Here is a 14,721-nt window from a genome sequence, read left to right as displayed (position 1 = left end):
TTTTATTTAAGCTTCTACACATTTGTTATTAATATATAATTTGATAAAATTGTGTGGATCTTGTACTCTAAAACATTTACAAACTAATATTATTTCTCAAGCTTTATGTGGATTCCTTGGTATTTTCTCCATTTAGATTATCATCTCATCTTCAGATACAGACAGTTTTAATTTTCCTTATTCAATATAATAGGATATATTACTATTCAACATTCAGGAGGATATATTCCTTCCTATTCAACATAGTAGGAATAGTTCTTTCATCTTTTAAATAAACTTTTTAAAAATTTAACTTTTAAATTTATCTGTTTATTTATTTTTGCTTTATTTTCTTACTAGAACCTCCAGTAATATATTTAATAAAAGTGGTGAGAGCAGATATCGGTGCCTTGTTTCTGATCTTACAGAGAAAGCGTTCAGTCTTTCACAGTTAAATATAATGTCGGTATAGGTTGTTTGTAGATCATCTTTATGAGTTTCAGTATGTTCCTTTTCTATTCCTAGTTTGCTTGGAGTTTCTTTTCTTCTTTTTTTAAAATCATGAATGGGATTGGATTTTGTCAAATGCTTTCTCTGCATTAATGATTAGGATCACATGACTTTTCCCCCTTAGTCTATTGGATATGGTAGATTACATTGTTTGATTTTCAAATATTTAACCAACTTTGCATAACTGGAATAAATACCACTTGGTCATGGTATATTATTCTTTTTATATATTTCTGGAGTTAATTTGCTCATATTTGGCTGAGGATTTTTACAGCCAATTTCATAAAAACTACTGGCCTGTAGTTTTCTTCTTTCTATACTATCCCAGTCTGGTTTTGGTATCAAGGTAATACTGGCTTCATAAAATTAATTAGGAACTGTTCCCTCTACTTCTGTTTCTTATCAAGTCATGTAAAATTGGTGTTAATTCTTTAAGTCTTGGGTAAAAGTGAAACATCTAAGCCTGAATATTTCTTTTGGGAGTTTTTAAATGAAAAATCAGTGTTTCTCATAGTTACAGGAAAATTGAGATTGTCTCTTTCATCTTGGCTGAGTTTTGGTAGTTTTGGGTGTAGACGCATTGGTCCATTTCATCCACATTTTTGAATTTATAGTGTAGACTTGTTCATAATAACTTGTCCCTTATTAACCTGCAGGATATGTCATGGTATCCCTGGTTGCATTTCTGATATCTGTGATTTGTGCCATCTCTCTTTTTATCTTGATCAGTCTTGCTACATCTTTCTTGATGAGATTGTTTATTTTGAAGAACCAGCCTTTTGTTTCATTGATTTCCTCCCCCCCCATTTTCCTGTTTTCAGTTTCATGGATTTTTGTTTCATCTTTATTATTTCCTTCTTTCTGCTTGTTTAGTGTTTTTTCCTCTTCCGTTTTTACTATTTTAATATAGAAAATTAGACTATTTCTTTGAAATATTTTCTTTCCCAATTTAGTGCTATAAACTTCCCTTTCAGCATTGCTTTCACTTTATTCCACAAATGTTGATCTGTTATATCTCCATTTTCTTTTATTCTATGCATTTAAACATTTTTCCTTGACTTTTTACCCATGAGTTATTTGGAATTGTGATGTTTAGTTTTCATGTGATTGAAGATTTTCCTGTTGTCTTTCTGTTATTGATTTCTAGTCTGGTTCCATTATGGCTAGAGAACATACTCTCTATGATTTTAATTCTTTTAAATCTGCTAATGTTTTTTTTATCACCCAGTGTATGGTATATGAGTGAATGTTCCATGGACACTTGAATATGTATTCTGCTTTTATTGAGTGTGTTCTTTAAATGTCAGTTATATCCTGTTGATTGATGATGTTTTCAGTTCTTCCATACCCTTGCTGATTTTTCTCTCTGGGAGTTCTATAAATTGCTGTGTTGAAGTCTCAAATAATAATTGTGGATTTGAAATTCTCTCCTTTTACCTTTTTCAGTGTTTGCTTCATGTGTTTTGAAGTTCTGTTGTTTGGTGCACACACATTTAGTATCACTAGGTCATCTAGGTGGATTATTCCTGTTATCTTTATGTAATGACCCTCTTTGCCCCTAATAATTTCCTTTGCTCTGAAATCTACTTTATCTGATATTAATATAGCCATTCCTGCTTTTTCTGATGAATGTTCACATGATATACCTTTTTCATCCTTTTACTTTGAACTACCTATATCATGATGTTTAAAGTAAGCTTCTTATAGACAGTATAGAGTTGGATCATGCTTGTGATTTTTTCATCTACTCTTCCAATCTCTGTCTTTGACTTGGTTATTTAGATCATTTACAGTTAATGTAATTATTGCTATGTTAAAGATTAGGTCTACCATTTTATTTTTTGTTTTGTCTTTTACCTTAGTTTCTCAATCCTGTGTTTCTCTTATTTTGCCTTCTTGTGGGTTACTTAAACATTTTTTGGTAAGTCCATTTTAATCTAATTTATTTATAATCATTTGTGTATACTGTTTGTATAGTTTTCTTAGTGGTTGCTTTTGGCCTTACACTATACATATGTAACTTATCATAGCCTACTGGAATCTGTCTTTTATTACTTCAAGTGAAGTTTCAAAATTTTACTTCCATTTAGGTCTCTTAATAGTCCCCAGTTTTAAAGTATGATTTTCTGTAGTATTTCCTCTATATACATTGGGAACCACATCAGATGGTGTCATAATTTTTGCTTTGACCATCATAGGGAATTTAAGAAACTCATGAGACTAATGATAGTCTCTTATATTTATCCCACTTGTTTTCACCCATTCCATTGTTCCCCTTTTCTTTCTGAAGTTGCCAGTCTTCTGTTATTGTTTTTTTTTTTATGTTTTCATAACACTAGGTGATATCTGGGCTTTCCAGTGCCATTGGATATGAGTTTCAGGAAACACTGAGCCTGGCTCACTTAATGCTACTGAGTTGGAGGGTTTGTATACGTTGGGCCTGTTGGCACAGCAGATGCTAGCAGATTAGACTAATGCTGATGGGACTAGTGCCACAGGAGGATGCATTCCCATTCAGGCTATGCTGCTGCTACAGTAGATCAAATCCCCCTCTACCCCAAGTGTGGGGCAGTGACCTGCTGCTGTCACTGCTTCTTTATTAGGCTGCTTTCGCCTCAGGTGTGTGGTGGGATCCCTTGGAAGCTGCTGCTGCTGTGAATCACAGGGTTAAATTCATTTTAGAAATACTTAAATATAAATATATAGCCTGGCTCTTGTAGGACCTCTGTATTTGTTTTTTATTGCTTTCATACGAATTACCACAAATTGAGTGACTCAAAACATCGTAAATTTATTACCTTACAAGTCTGACATTGGTCTCAGTTGAGTAAAGTAAAAGTGTTGGCAGGATCGACAGATGAATGGATAAAGCTGTGGCACATATATACAATGGAATATTACTCAGCCATAAAAAGAAATGAAATTGAGTTATTTGTAGTGAGGTGGATTGACCTAGAGACTGTCATACAGAGTGAAGTAAGTCAGAAAGAGAAAAACAAATACCGTATGCTAACACATATATATGGAATCTAAAAAAAAAGAAAAAATGGTTATGAAGAACCTAGGGGCAGGACAGGAATAAAGACTCAGCCATAGAGAATGGACTTGAGGACACAGGGAGGGGGAAGGGTAATCTGGGATGAAGTGAGAGAGTGGCATGGACATATATACACTACCAAATGTAAACTAGATAGCTAGTGGGAAGCAGCCACAAAGCACAGGGAGTGGAATCCTGCAGTGTTTGCTGATGGGTCATTTTGGAAGAGCTGACTTTCAGTCTGAAGCTCTGCCTGTTTGCATCTGAAGAATCTGCATTTAAGGAGAGGGTGTATGAGGAAGGGGGTGTATGGGACAAAGGTGTCCTGGGTGCAGATGAGCCAGGACCTGACCAGCTGCCTTTTGTGTCCTCTGGTCCCATCTCTTGGTCTGTGCCTCATCTGCATCATCACTGTCCCCGCTGGCACCCCTGGGGTGTTGTTGTCTGAGTGAGATTCCCCTGGTGCCCCTGCTCTCCTCCCCTCCTCCTGCTGGTTGGGGAGGGAACTGCTTATTGTGTGGTCTGTACTCCTGAGGCACGAAGGACCCTGTAGCATGGACCTGCAGAGTGTGGGATGTGGTCCCAAGAGCATGGGGCCCACATAGGACACAACATCGGGGCATGACCAGTATTAGGGCTGCCTCATCACTGACAGGGAATGTTGTCCAGATCCTGCTCGGGAGGGTGTGGTGGGTGGCCTGGGACCCTAGAGGCCCCATTCCTATCCTGGAGTTTGGAAAGTGCATCCCCATGGGCTCCAGATTCACCCCATATCTCAGCCATATCCCTCTGTCCTGTCTTTGAACTCAGGAAAACGAGCTCTCTTGTCCACAACATAGGCCTGGTCCTGTTGGTATTAGGATTCTTTAAGTTAGGCATCCTGGGATAGCTCTTTTTAGGCCTGAGAAGGAACAACTCAGGAGTGTACAACAATTTCAGATGAAACTGATATTCAATGACTATCTCTAACTACTCGGTTGTTGACTTCTATTAGTCATTATTCTCCTGGTTTTAGCTCTGATGTGGGGATTACAGAGGAGTCAACATTTAAATCTTCATAATCTGTGTATTTGTAGCTTCAGTATCATTACTGACCCATAGTTTTTATGGTTTGGGAAGAGTTATTGATTTCATGTGTCATGTAAAGGATTCACAATGATGATAGGGCAATTAAGATTACAATAATGGCTAGTAAATTGTTCACATTTTCTCTACCTGTGCATCTATTCTATGCATATGAGTTAGTTTAGATGTCAATATTAGTGAAATGATATAGAGGACTAGAGAACTTATTTTAAAAATCACTATTAATGTGTGATGATGAAAATGTAAAAGTCCTTCCGTAATCGGTGATGTTGTATCTTGAGAGCCTAGATGAAACTGATATGCCTTAGTGATATACAGGATTTTAGCCTATGATTTAACTTTGACAAAGCTACATCACTTTTTACTTTTATCTCATTTATTGAGAAAGACATAATTGTTATGGTGTTGGCTTGAAACTGGTTGAGAAGGACTTGAGTCCTTCCTTATTTTACATTTACATAGGTAGGATGTTGAAACATAGGATATGGTGGAGGGCATTCGTGTAACCATTCTAGGTTAGGAGTAGCAATTTCCACTGCTAAGACTTCTTGTTTAGACGCAAATGCTTTTCAAAGTATGAAGATTATTAGCATTACTGCTGCTACTGAGATGAATGAGCCTAAAGATAAAATATTTCATGTTGTGTGTGCCTCAGGGTACTCAGACTAATGTAGTGACATCCCTGAGAGGCCAAGAAAGTGCTGCAGGAAGTCATATTTACTACTACAAATATACTTGTGAAGTGAATTTTTGCTCATGCTGAGTTAACTGTATAACCTGAGAATAGTGGGAATCAGTGTAGGAAGCCTCCTATAATAGTGAAGACTGCTCCCATGGACATTAGGTCATGGAAGTGTGCTACTACATAGTATGTATCCTGGAGGACAATGTCTGGGGATGAGTTGGCTAAGATGATTCCTGTCAAACCACCTACTGTAAAAAGAAAAACTAAAGCCTAAAACTCATAGTATAGTGGGAGGTCATATAATATTACCTCCGTGAACAGTTGCTAACCAGGGACTTCCCTGGTGACACAGTGGTTAAGAATTCGCCTGCCAATGCAGGGGACATGGGTTCGAGCCCTCGTCTGGGAAGATTCCGCATGCCGCGGAGCAAAAAGCCCGTGCACCACAACTACTGAGCTGCCCTCTAGAGCCCGCAAGCCACAACTACTGAAGCCCACGCGCCTAGAGGCTGTGCTCTGCAACAAGAGACGCCACTGCAATGAAAAGGCCGTGCACCGCAACCAGAGAAAGCCCACGTGCAGCAACCAAGACTCAACGCAGCCAAAAAAAAAAGAAACGAGAAAGAAAACTTAAATAAAGAGTTGCTAATCAGCTAGATACTTTTACTCCTGTAGGGATAGAAGTAATTATGGTAGCTGATGCAAAGTATGCTCCTGAGTCAACAGCTATCCCTATGGTAAACATATGATGGGCCCACAAGAGAAATCCTAAAAAGCCAGTGGACATGACTCATACTAGTCCCAAATAGCTGAAAGGCACTTTTTGTCCTAAATAGTATGTAATGATATGTGAGATTATAACAAAGCCTGGTAGGCCATGAATACAGACTTCAGGGTGACCAAAGAGTCAAAATAGCTGTTGGTATAGGATTCAGTCTCCTCCTGCAGGGTCAAAGAAAGTAGTGTTTAGATTTCTATCTCTTAACAATATGGCAATTCTGGCTGCTCAGACTGAGAGTGGTAATTATGTAATATGTCTATAGTTGGGAAAGATTAAACAAATACTGGTGTTTGGTATTGGGATATGACTGCTAGTTTTGTATTAAAGACTATAGTAATAAAAGTAATAGCACCAAGAATTGAAGAGACACCTGCTAAATGTAAGGAGAAAATGGTTAGGTCGACAGAGGCTCCTTCATGGGCCAGATTGCAGGCTAGAGCTGAATATAGGGTTCCACTTGTACCAGAACCAGCTTCTACTATTGGTGATATGAGTAGGAGTAAGAATGATGGGGGAAGTAGTCAAAAGTTTATATGATATATTGGGGGAAATGCTACCTCAGGTGCCCCAGTTATTAGTGGCCCAAGTCAGTTTTCAAACCCTGAAATCATAATGGGTACAACTATAAAGAAAATTATTACAAGTGCAGGGACTGTTATGACTACCTTACAGATTTGGGCATCTCCAAGTAGCGCTCCAGGTTAGCATAGCTCAGCCAGCATTAATATACTTAAGGCGCTGCCTGCTACTCCAGCTCAAGCACCAAATAGTAAAGATAAAATGCCGATATCTTTGTGATTTATTGAAGATAATCAGCAGTGTATGAACAGAGGTAAAATGACTGAGCTAGCATTCGACTGTAAATCTAAAGACAGAGATTGAGCCCTCTTTCTGGCAAACCCTGTGGTGAATCAACAGATTGAATTGTAACTTGAGAGAAGCAGCTTCAATTCTGCTGGTGATTTTCCTGCCTTTTTTTTTCTTCTTTTTTCTTTCTCAAAGGCAGGAGAAGTAGATTGAAGCCAGTTGACTAGAGGATTTGCCTGTTAACTAAAATTTCCTGGGGTTAAAACTCATCAATCTCGTAAGGATTTGGCTTAATTACAGTGTTTGCTTTGCATTCAATTGATATAGGAGAAAGTCCTGCAGTCCTTATTTTTAGAAATTAAGTAAATTGTACTTGTTTAGGGTTTTGAAAGCTCTTGGTCTAAACTAACCTAAATTCCTAGTCCAGCACTGATAGGATGGGTGTTATGGGTAGTAACCGTGTGGCTATTATGATGAGTAATGATAGGAAAGTTATTTGTTTTGTATGTTCAAATTGTTGTACTTTTGTGTTGTTTAATGAAGGGAATATAGTTAGTGATGTGGAGTATGTTAGCTGCAAGTAGAAATATATGCTGAGGACTGCTGTGATGGCTATTAGTGTTGGTAGAATGATGTTATCATTTTTGTTATCTCTTGGATAATTATTCATTTGGGTCAAAACCCTGATAATGGTGGGCGACCTCCTAATGACACTATAATGCTGAGGATAAGGATCCTGATGGGAGGTGTTTTATCTCATGTGTGTGATAATGATACCCTTGTAGTACATGATCTGGGTATAAATAGGAAGAAGATAGTGTTGTTATGATATAAATTAGTATGTTTAGGATTGTTATACTTGGAATATACATTATAATAGCTGTTATTCATCCTATATGGGCAACTGATGAGGAGGCTGTAATTTTTTCCAGGTGAGTATGGCTAAGTCTGCCTCAGCGTCCAACTATGATTTATAATATCACTATGATTAACAGTATGTTTAGGTTGATGGATGGTGACATGTGGTATAAAACTGATAGGGGTGCAATTTTGTCATGTTGATAGCATCAGGCCTGCTGTTCATGGAATGCCTTGAGTTACTTCGGGCACTCAGAAGTGAAATGGGGAATGTCCTACTTTTGTGACAAGGACGATTGTCATGATAGTGGATGCTGCTGGATTAAAGATTTTTGTAATTCATTGTGTTCTTTGACCAGAGTATATTAGATTAATGATAATAGCCATTATAAGTAGTATTGATGTGGTGGATTGTTTTAGAAAATATTTGTTGGATGCTTCTGTAGCTTATGGGTTCATGTTTTTTATTAGAATGGGGATACCATTAACCAGTGTGAGCTTGTTACTACAATTATATTTCCTGAAATAATGGTCAGTAGAATGATAGTAAAAACAATGAGAGTTTATTAGTACAGGAAGGATATACAACAATATTTTGGGGGTATGGGCCTTGAAGCTTTCTTAGAGAACCTTACTATATAGCATTGTGGTGTAATGTGGTAGCATGGAGAATGTAAAATTCTTAGAAATAAGTTCAATTCCAGGAATAAGCGCATTTAAACCTCTATCATTTACTTTATCAAAGTAACTCTTTAGTCAAACATAATTCTTAAGTTTGCTGTGGGTTGCCTGGTATGATGACAGGTAGTGAAAACTCTCATATACATAGGGCTAATGTTAGTAGTAAAAAATATTTTTATAAGAGATGTATACGTTGATCATATCAAAATTGTGGGTAGGATGCTTGAATTCATAGAAAGGAGATTGTTAGATGTGTTTTAATGATGACTTGGGCTGTATATAATTCTGGCACGTAGGGATTGTCAAATGCTCCTAAAAATAGAATGTTGTGAAAATGTTTATTATAAGGAAATTGACATATTCTCTAGGAAGGACGGGGTGAATGGGCCTGCTACATTTTCTACATTGAAGACATATACAGGTTTTGATTCTACTTCTGTTAAATCAAGTGGGGCTTCATTGGATTTCTGCTACTGCGGAGATAATCAAATTCTGGGTAAGGGTCAGGAGAAAATTAGTCATAGGTGTTCTTGTGTAATAATTACTGTTGAAAGTGTAAATGATCCATTTAGCATTAGGACTGAGAATAGAATAACTGCCAGCAAGACTTCATATGAGATTGTCTGTGCTACTGTCCGTAGAGCTCCAGTGAGTGAGTATTTTGAATCTGAAGCTCAACCAGATCAGAGGATGGAATAAATGGCTAGGCTTGATATGGCTAACATAAATAGTATGCCTACATTTATATTAATTAGTGGATAAGATATGGGAAGAGGAATTCATGTTGTGAGAGCCATGGTTAAGGCTAGCATTGGGGCAATAATATATAAATTGATGATGTTGATGGTCATGGTGGTTCTTTAAGAAATAATTTGAATGTCTCAGTAATGGGTTGTAATAATCCATAGGGGCTGATGACTTTTGGCCCTTTCTGGATTTGTATATAGCCTAGGATTCTCCATTTAGTTAATATGAGGACTGCTATGGTGAATTAAATTGGGTACTTTGTGAAAGAATGTTGATTATAAACATATTCTTAGGAAGAGAACTTGAACCACTGCAGATAAATGTTTCAGTTTTACCTAATTACCGGGCTCTGCCACCGTAACAAACCCTGTTCTACAGTAGGGTATGTATAAATTAACTGAATGTAGATTATATCATCATTTGGTTTGAAGACATTTTGTAAAGTAAGCCGTATTGCTCTTGTCCTTTCATACTGGAAGAAATCTGCAATAGACAGAAACCAACCAGGATGACTCCAGTCTGAACTCAGATCACGTGAGACTTTAATCGTTGAACAAACAGACAATTAATAGCAGTTATGCCATTGAAATGTCGTGATCCAGCATCAAGGTCATAAAACATATTGCCGATATGAACTCCAGAATACAATTACTCTGTTATCCCTAGTAAAACTTGTTCCGTTGATCAGTGGTTTAGAAGAACAGGTGATAAAGCATTTTGACTAGCTGGTCTAGATTTTAATCACTCAGAGGCAGTTTTATTCTCCAAAAAATAAATGGCGCATGGGCTCAAGGCACACCATCTTCAGTACTTGTGGCACGCAGGCTCAGTAGTTGTGGCCCACTGGCTTAGTTGCTCCGTGGCACGTGGGAAATTCCCAGACCAGGGATCGAACCGGGTCCCCTGCATTGGCAGGCGAATTCTTAACCACTGCATCACCAGGGAAGTCCCAGAATCGCAGTCTCCCTTTTAATATACCTTAAGCCCAAAGAATCCATGGAAAATTGTTACAGAAAATAAGACAAAAAAATATTGTAAGGACTATAACAGAAGCATATAGTACACAGTTCATATAGACACATCCCAAGCAGTTACAAAGTATATTAAAAGGGAGACTGCGATTTTAAAAAAATAAGATAAATTATACCCACAAACTCCTAGTCTTTCCTGAAACATTGCAATCTGAAACCCTATTGTAGGAAGCAGAAGATTCCAGGAGACATTCTACAAATGAAGGACCCTAAACCCTGTGGTTGGAAAAGGAATTCTGGAAGGAAGGTATCCTCACCCAAGGAGAGCAGGTTCCTATACTTCTCTAACATCACACCCCTGTACAATTCCCATTGATCTTGGTCCAGGCATTGTCACTCCTCTTGAGAGAAATCTATGGCCACATCCTGGAATGGCAGCAGTCCCTGAAATTAAAAGTACACATGCCATGTGGCCACGGGAAGAGTTCATAATGTGACCCAAGAAGAAAACAGCAAGTTAAGAGAAGTGCTTTTAATTTAGAAGACTGTCTTCAATTATCCACTAATATATATATATTTACAAAGTAACTTTCTCTACCTTATTTGTAACTACAAGAAAAGAGTATGGCATGTGATCCACAAAACCAGTGTAGAGACTATACTTATCTGGAAAAGAAATGATAAAATGATGGTTTCAACACAGGCATATGCATTTTTGAGTGTTTTATTTATATCAAACTGGATAAAATGTGTGTATTTCTCAGACAGAAAAGACATGTCGAGGTAGAAATGTACCTTTCAACTATTCATGGGTACCCAAGTACACTGGGGAGATTGTAAAAGTGCAGATCGTGATTCAGTAGGTCTGGTGGGCCTGAGTTCTATTTTTTCCTCAAGCTCATTTTTAACTAGTGATGCCACAGTCTCTGATTCATTAACCACAGTTGGGAATAGCAGAGACATAATTAGAAAGGTAAAAATTCGTATTTAGCTTTGAACTTAAAGTGTTTTATGGATTTTACACCTTTAATAGAATAGTAAGCACAGCAGCAACAATCATTTGTGAATATTTACTATAGACTGTATCTTTCTTTCTTGTGTAGGATTCCAGGAAAAAGGCCTGGGCTGCGGCCACAGTGGGCGGGGCCCCCAGGCCGGGCCGCCCCTCCAGGACCCCCGGAAGGGCTCCTGGAGGCTCCAGGCGGCTCCTCCCCCGGCGCCGCCCTCCCTCCCGGAAGGCCTGGGGGCAGAGCGGTCCCACCTCCTCGCCCAGAACGATCCCGCGTTTCCGCAGAGCTGGAACTCCCGGCTCGGGGTCTCTTGCCTCCGCCGTCACTAAAGTGCCCCGGAGCCCGAGGGGAGGGCGGCCTCACTGAGGCTGCCGGCTCTGGAGGGGCCCCGGCCGCCAAAGCCGCGACAGTCCTGGGGACCGCGGGCCGGGTAAGTGGGCGCCAACCCTCCTCCTGGTCTGGTGCCCGGGCGTCAGTGCAAGACCAGCTTCTGAGGGGCAGGGGTTCGCTGCCACCCACCGCTGCTGTGCAGAAAGAGCAGCCCCTAGCGTTCTGGTCCCGGGGAACGTCGGTCCCTTCTCTCGCCCCTGCCCTCGGCCTGGCTCGCGGGGCCTGGTGGGCGTGGGGAGTGGGTCGGCCTGAGCGTCCTGAGGGGAAACGGGGAAAGGGAGGCGCAGGGTCCGGTTGGAGCGTCAGCGCCCCTCCTCCTGACTGCGGGGAAAGCGGCTGAAAACGCATCCCCAGGCTCGGAGGTCCCTTGTTCAGCCGAGTCTCTCTGCGCTCCTTCCTCCCTGAGCTAAAGTACTGGGGGGAGGGGACAGGGGAGGGGAATGGCGCAGGTAATGGGGAACATCAAAAGGTGATTGTTAACTAAGGAAAACCAGCTCTCCCAAGGTGAGGAATGTAGCGCTTTTCTTTGTATGGGAAGATGCAAGCGTCTGGGCTCACTGAAATCCTTCCTTTGATATGCACCTCAGCTCTCTGGGGCCAGCATTCTGTATTTGCATATCCTGAGTTCCTCAGGGCCCACCGGCTCACATTGGAGGGCTGCAAGTGCTGATGACTGTGACATCCTTTTTTTACTGATATGGCAAGAAATATTCCATTTCTTACAGGCTTGAGGGGCAGAGAGTGAAAAAGAGTAGGAGAATCTCACTCAGCATGTAATTTGGCATATATATATATATATATATATATATATATATATATATATATATATAAATATTTATATTTAACTGTGCTAATAGAGGCTCTCAATTCCAATCAATTTGTACTACTGCCCTCTATGTATTAATTTCATCAATATCATATGATAAATGCCTATAAAGTTGACGTAATCCATTTAAACAGGATAATGATTTTTAAAGGAAACATAATAGAAATATAACAACAAAACCCTTACCACCAAAGGCTGTGTGTGGAACAACCTAAATACATGTTCCATTGTTAAAATATTGAAAGATGTATTCAGTAGAAATATCAACAAAATGAAAAATAATAAGGGCAACGGAATGCTGAAATGTTGTATCTTTATCATTAAAGTGGCAGAAAATCATTTATTAGTAGGCAGTGAGGGCAGAGGATGCCTGATTTTTATATCTTTTTCATATTTGTGCAGTTGTTTCAGCAAGTAACTTAAAGACAAAATGGAAAAACAAGGAGGTTTGTGCCTGAGATCATGTTGATGTGAAACCAGGGATGGCCACCTTGTGCCAGGTGCGTGAAGTTTACCTGGCCAGGTAGACCGCAGAGCTCCTGAGAAGCCAGGGTTGGAATTCTTCTGCTGGGTGCCCCTTAGCTTCTGTGACTTGATTGATTTTGAGTCATGTTGGGGGATAGACCTGATCACAGGAAATGGGTGGAAATAGAGTGATTTGGGGAGCAGCTAACGACATTCATCACAGCTCATGGCCTGATTGAATTTTAAAGAAACAGGAAAACAAATGCTTCTTATGGAATCAGAGAATGTGAGGGCTGGACAATCCCAGAAAATGAGAAACACCCATCCCATTTTCCAGATGAGAAAACAGAGGCCCAGCAAGGTGAAATCCCTCACCTAAGTTGCACCTGTCTCTCCTCCCCACTACATGGTTCATGAAAGTAGGACTCTTCCTGTCTTGATCACTGCTGAACTCCAAACAGGGCCAGGCATCTAGCAGCTGCTTCAAAAATTTTGGTTGGGCTTCCCTGGTGGTGCGGTGGTTGAGAATCTGCCTGCCAATGCAGGGGACGCGGGTTCGAGCCCTGGTCTGGGAAGATCCCACATGCCGCGGAGCAACTCGGCCTGTGAGCCACAATTACTGAGCCTGCATGTCTGGAGCCTGTGCTTGGCAACGAGAGGCCACGATCGTGAGAGGCCCGCGCACAGCGATGAAGAGTGGCCCACGCTTGCCACAACTAGAGAAAGCCCTCGCACAGAAACGAGGACCCAACACAGCCATACATACATACATACATACATACATAAAAAGAATGTAAGCAGACAAGAATAGCATTAAAAAAATAAAAAATAAAAAAAAAATTTTGGTTGACTGGATGAACAACGCTATTTCTTTCTTTCTCACTCTTATTCAGGACTGTGCCAAGAACTCCCCAGGTTGCAATGTAATTTGATAAATGTAAATATTAATTGAGTTTTGTTGTGATGAGGGCTTAGGCTTTGAAGGTTACAGACTTGGTTCAGATCCTGGTTCTGCCACTCAATAGCTGTTTGGCTTTGGGAAAATTACTAAACCTCTCTGAGCTTACTTCCTCCTTTGTAAAGTGGGGATAAAACTATCTGAGCCAGCAGAGCACCTGCATCAGGGATGTGCACTAAGTATTGGTCTTTCTCACTCTCCCACTCCTTCCCTCTGTTCTTCCCCAAGAAGATGTATAGAAGGATATAGTAGTTTTTTAAAAAAATTAATTATTTTTGGCTGCGTTTGGTCTTCGTTGCTGCGTGTGGGCTTTCTCTAGTTGCAGTGAGCGGGGGTTACTGTTTGTTGCGGTGCGCGGGCTTCTCATTGTGGTGGATTCTCTTGTTGCGCTTGTTGTGGAGCACCGGCTTTAGGCGCGCAGGCTTCAGTAGTTGTGGCCTCCAGGCTCAGTAGTTGTGGCACATGGGCTTAGCTGCTCCGCAGCATTTGGGATCTTCCCTGACCAGGACTCGAGCCCAGGTCCCCTGCCTTGGCAGGCAGATTCTTAACCACTGCGCCACCAGGGAAGTCCAATATAGTACTTTTTAAAAAGGGGTTTTAATTTATTTCAGAAAATATACATTTTTCTTGTAGAAAAGTTTATTCCCCTATAGAAACATAAACACGCAAACCACTCCAAATGCTGTATTCTATGGGTTAGATATTATCAGTCACATTTTATAAGTAATTGGGCAAATGCCAAAGCACTAGCTACTGGGGAGTAAGAAGACTCAAATCTGGGGTGCCCCCCACCCCAATTTCAAGAGCATGGTGTGTTTTTCAAATCCATGTTTCATCTGGTCTTTGTTTCTCATCCATATTCTGTGTCTGCCTTTCTCCAGAAGGCTCAGATCCTCCTCTTTCACACCCTCCCGGCTGGCTGTGCCCTAG

General features: G+C 40.2%; 2 long non-coding RNA genes across 4 annotated transcripts in view; both read left to right on the top strand.

The window, feature by feature from the left end:
- LOC309621667 overlaps positions 1–14,721 on the top strand; it is a 311,127-nt gene that overhangs the window by 235,326 nt on the left and 61,080 nt on the right. The window lies entirely within an intron of this gene.
- Positions 10,412–13,507, top strand: LOC309621663. The gene is made up of 3 exons (XR_014240137.1): positions 10,412–10,472; positions 11,246–11,582; positions 12,771–13,507. It is a non-coding gene; the product is annotated as an uncharacterized lncRNA (long non-coding RNA).

This window comes from Balaenoptera borealis (genome assembly GCF_965194805.1).
Source record: "Balaenoptera borealis genome assembly, contig: HAP1_SCAFFOLD_801, whole genome shotgun sequence".
Taxonomy (NCBI): domain Eukaryota; kingdom Metazoa; phylum Chordata; class Mammalia; order Artiodactyla; family Balaenopteridae; genus Balaenoptera; species Balaenoptera borealis.
Note: the sequence above shows the minus strand (reverse complement) of the source record. Positions and strands in the feature narration are given on the sequence as shown.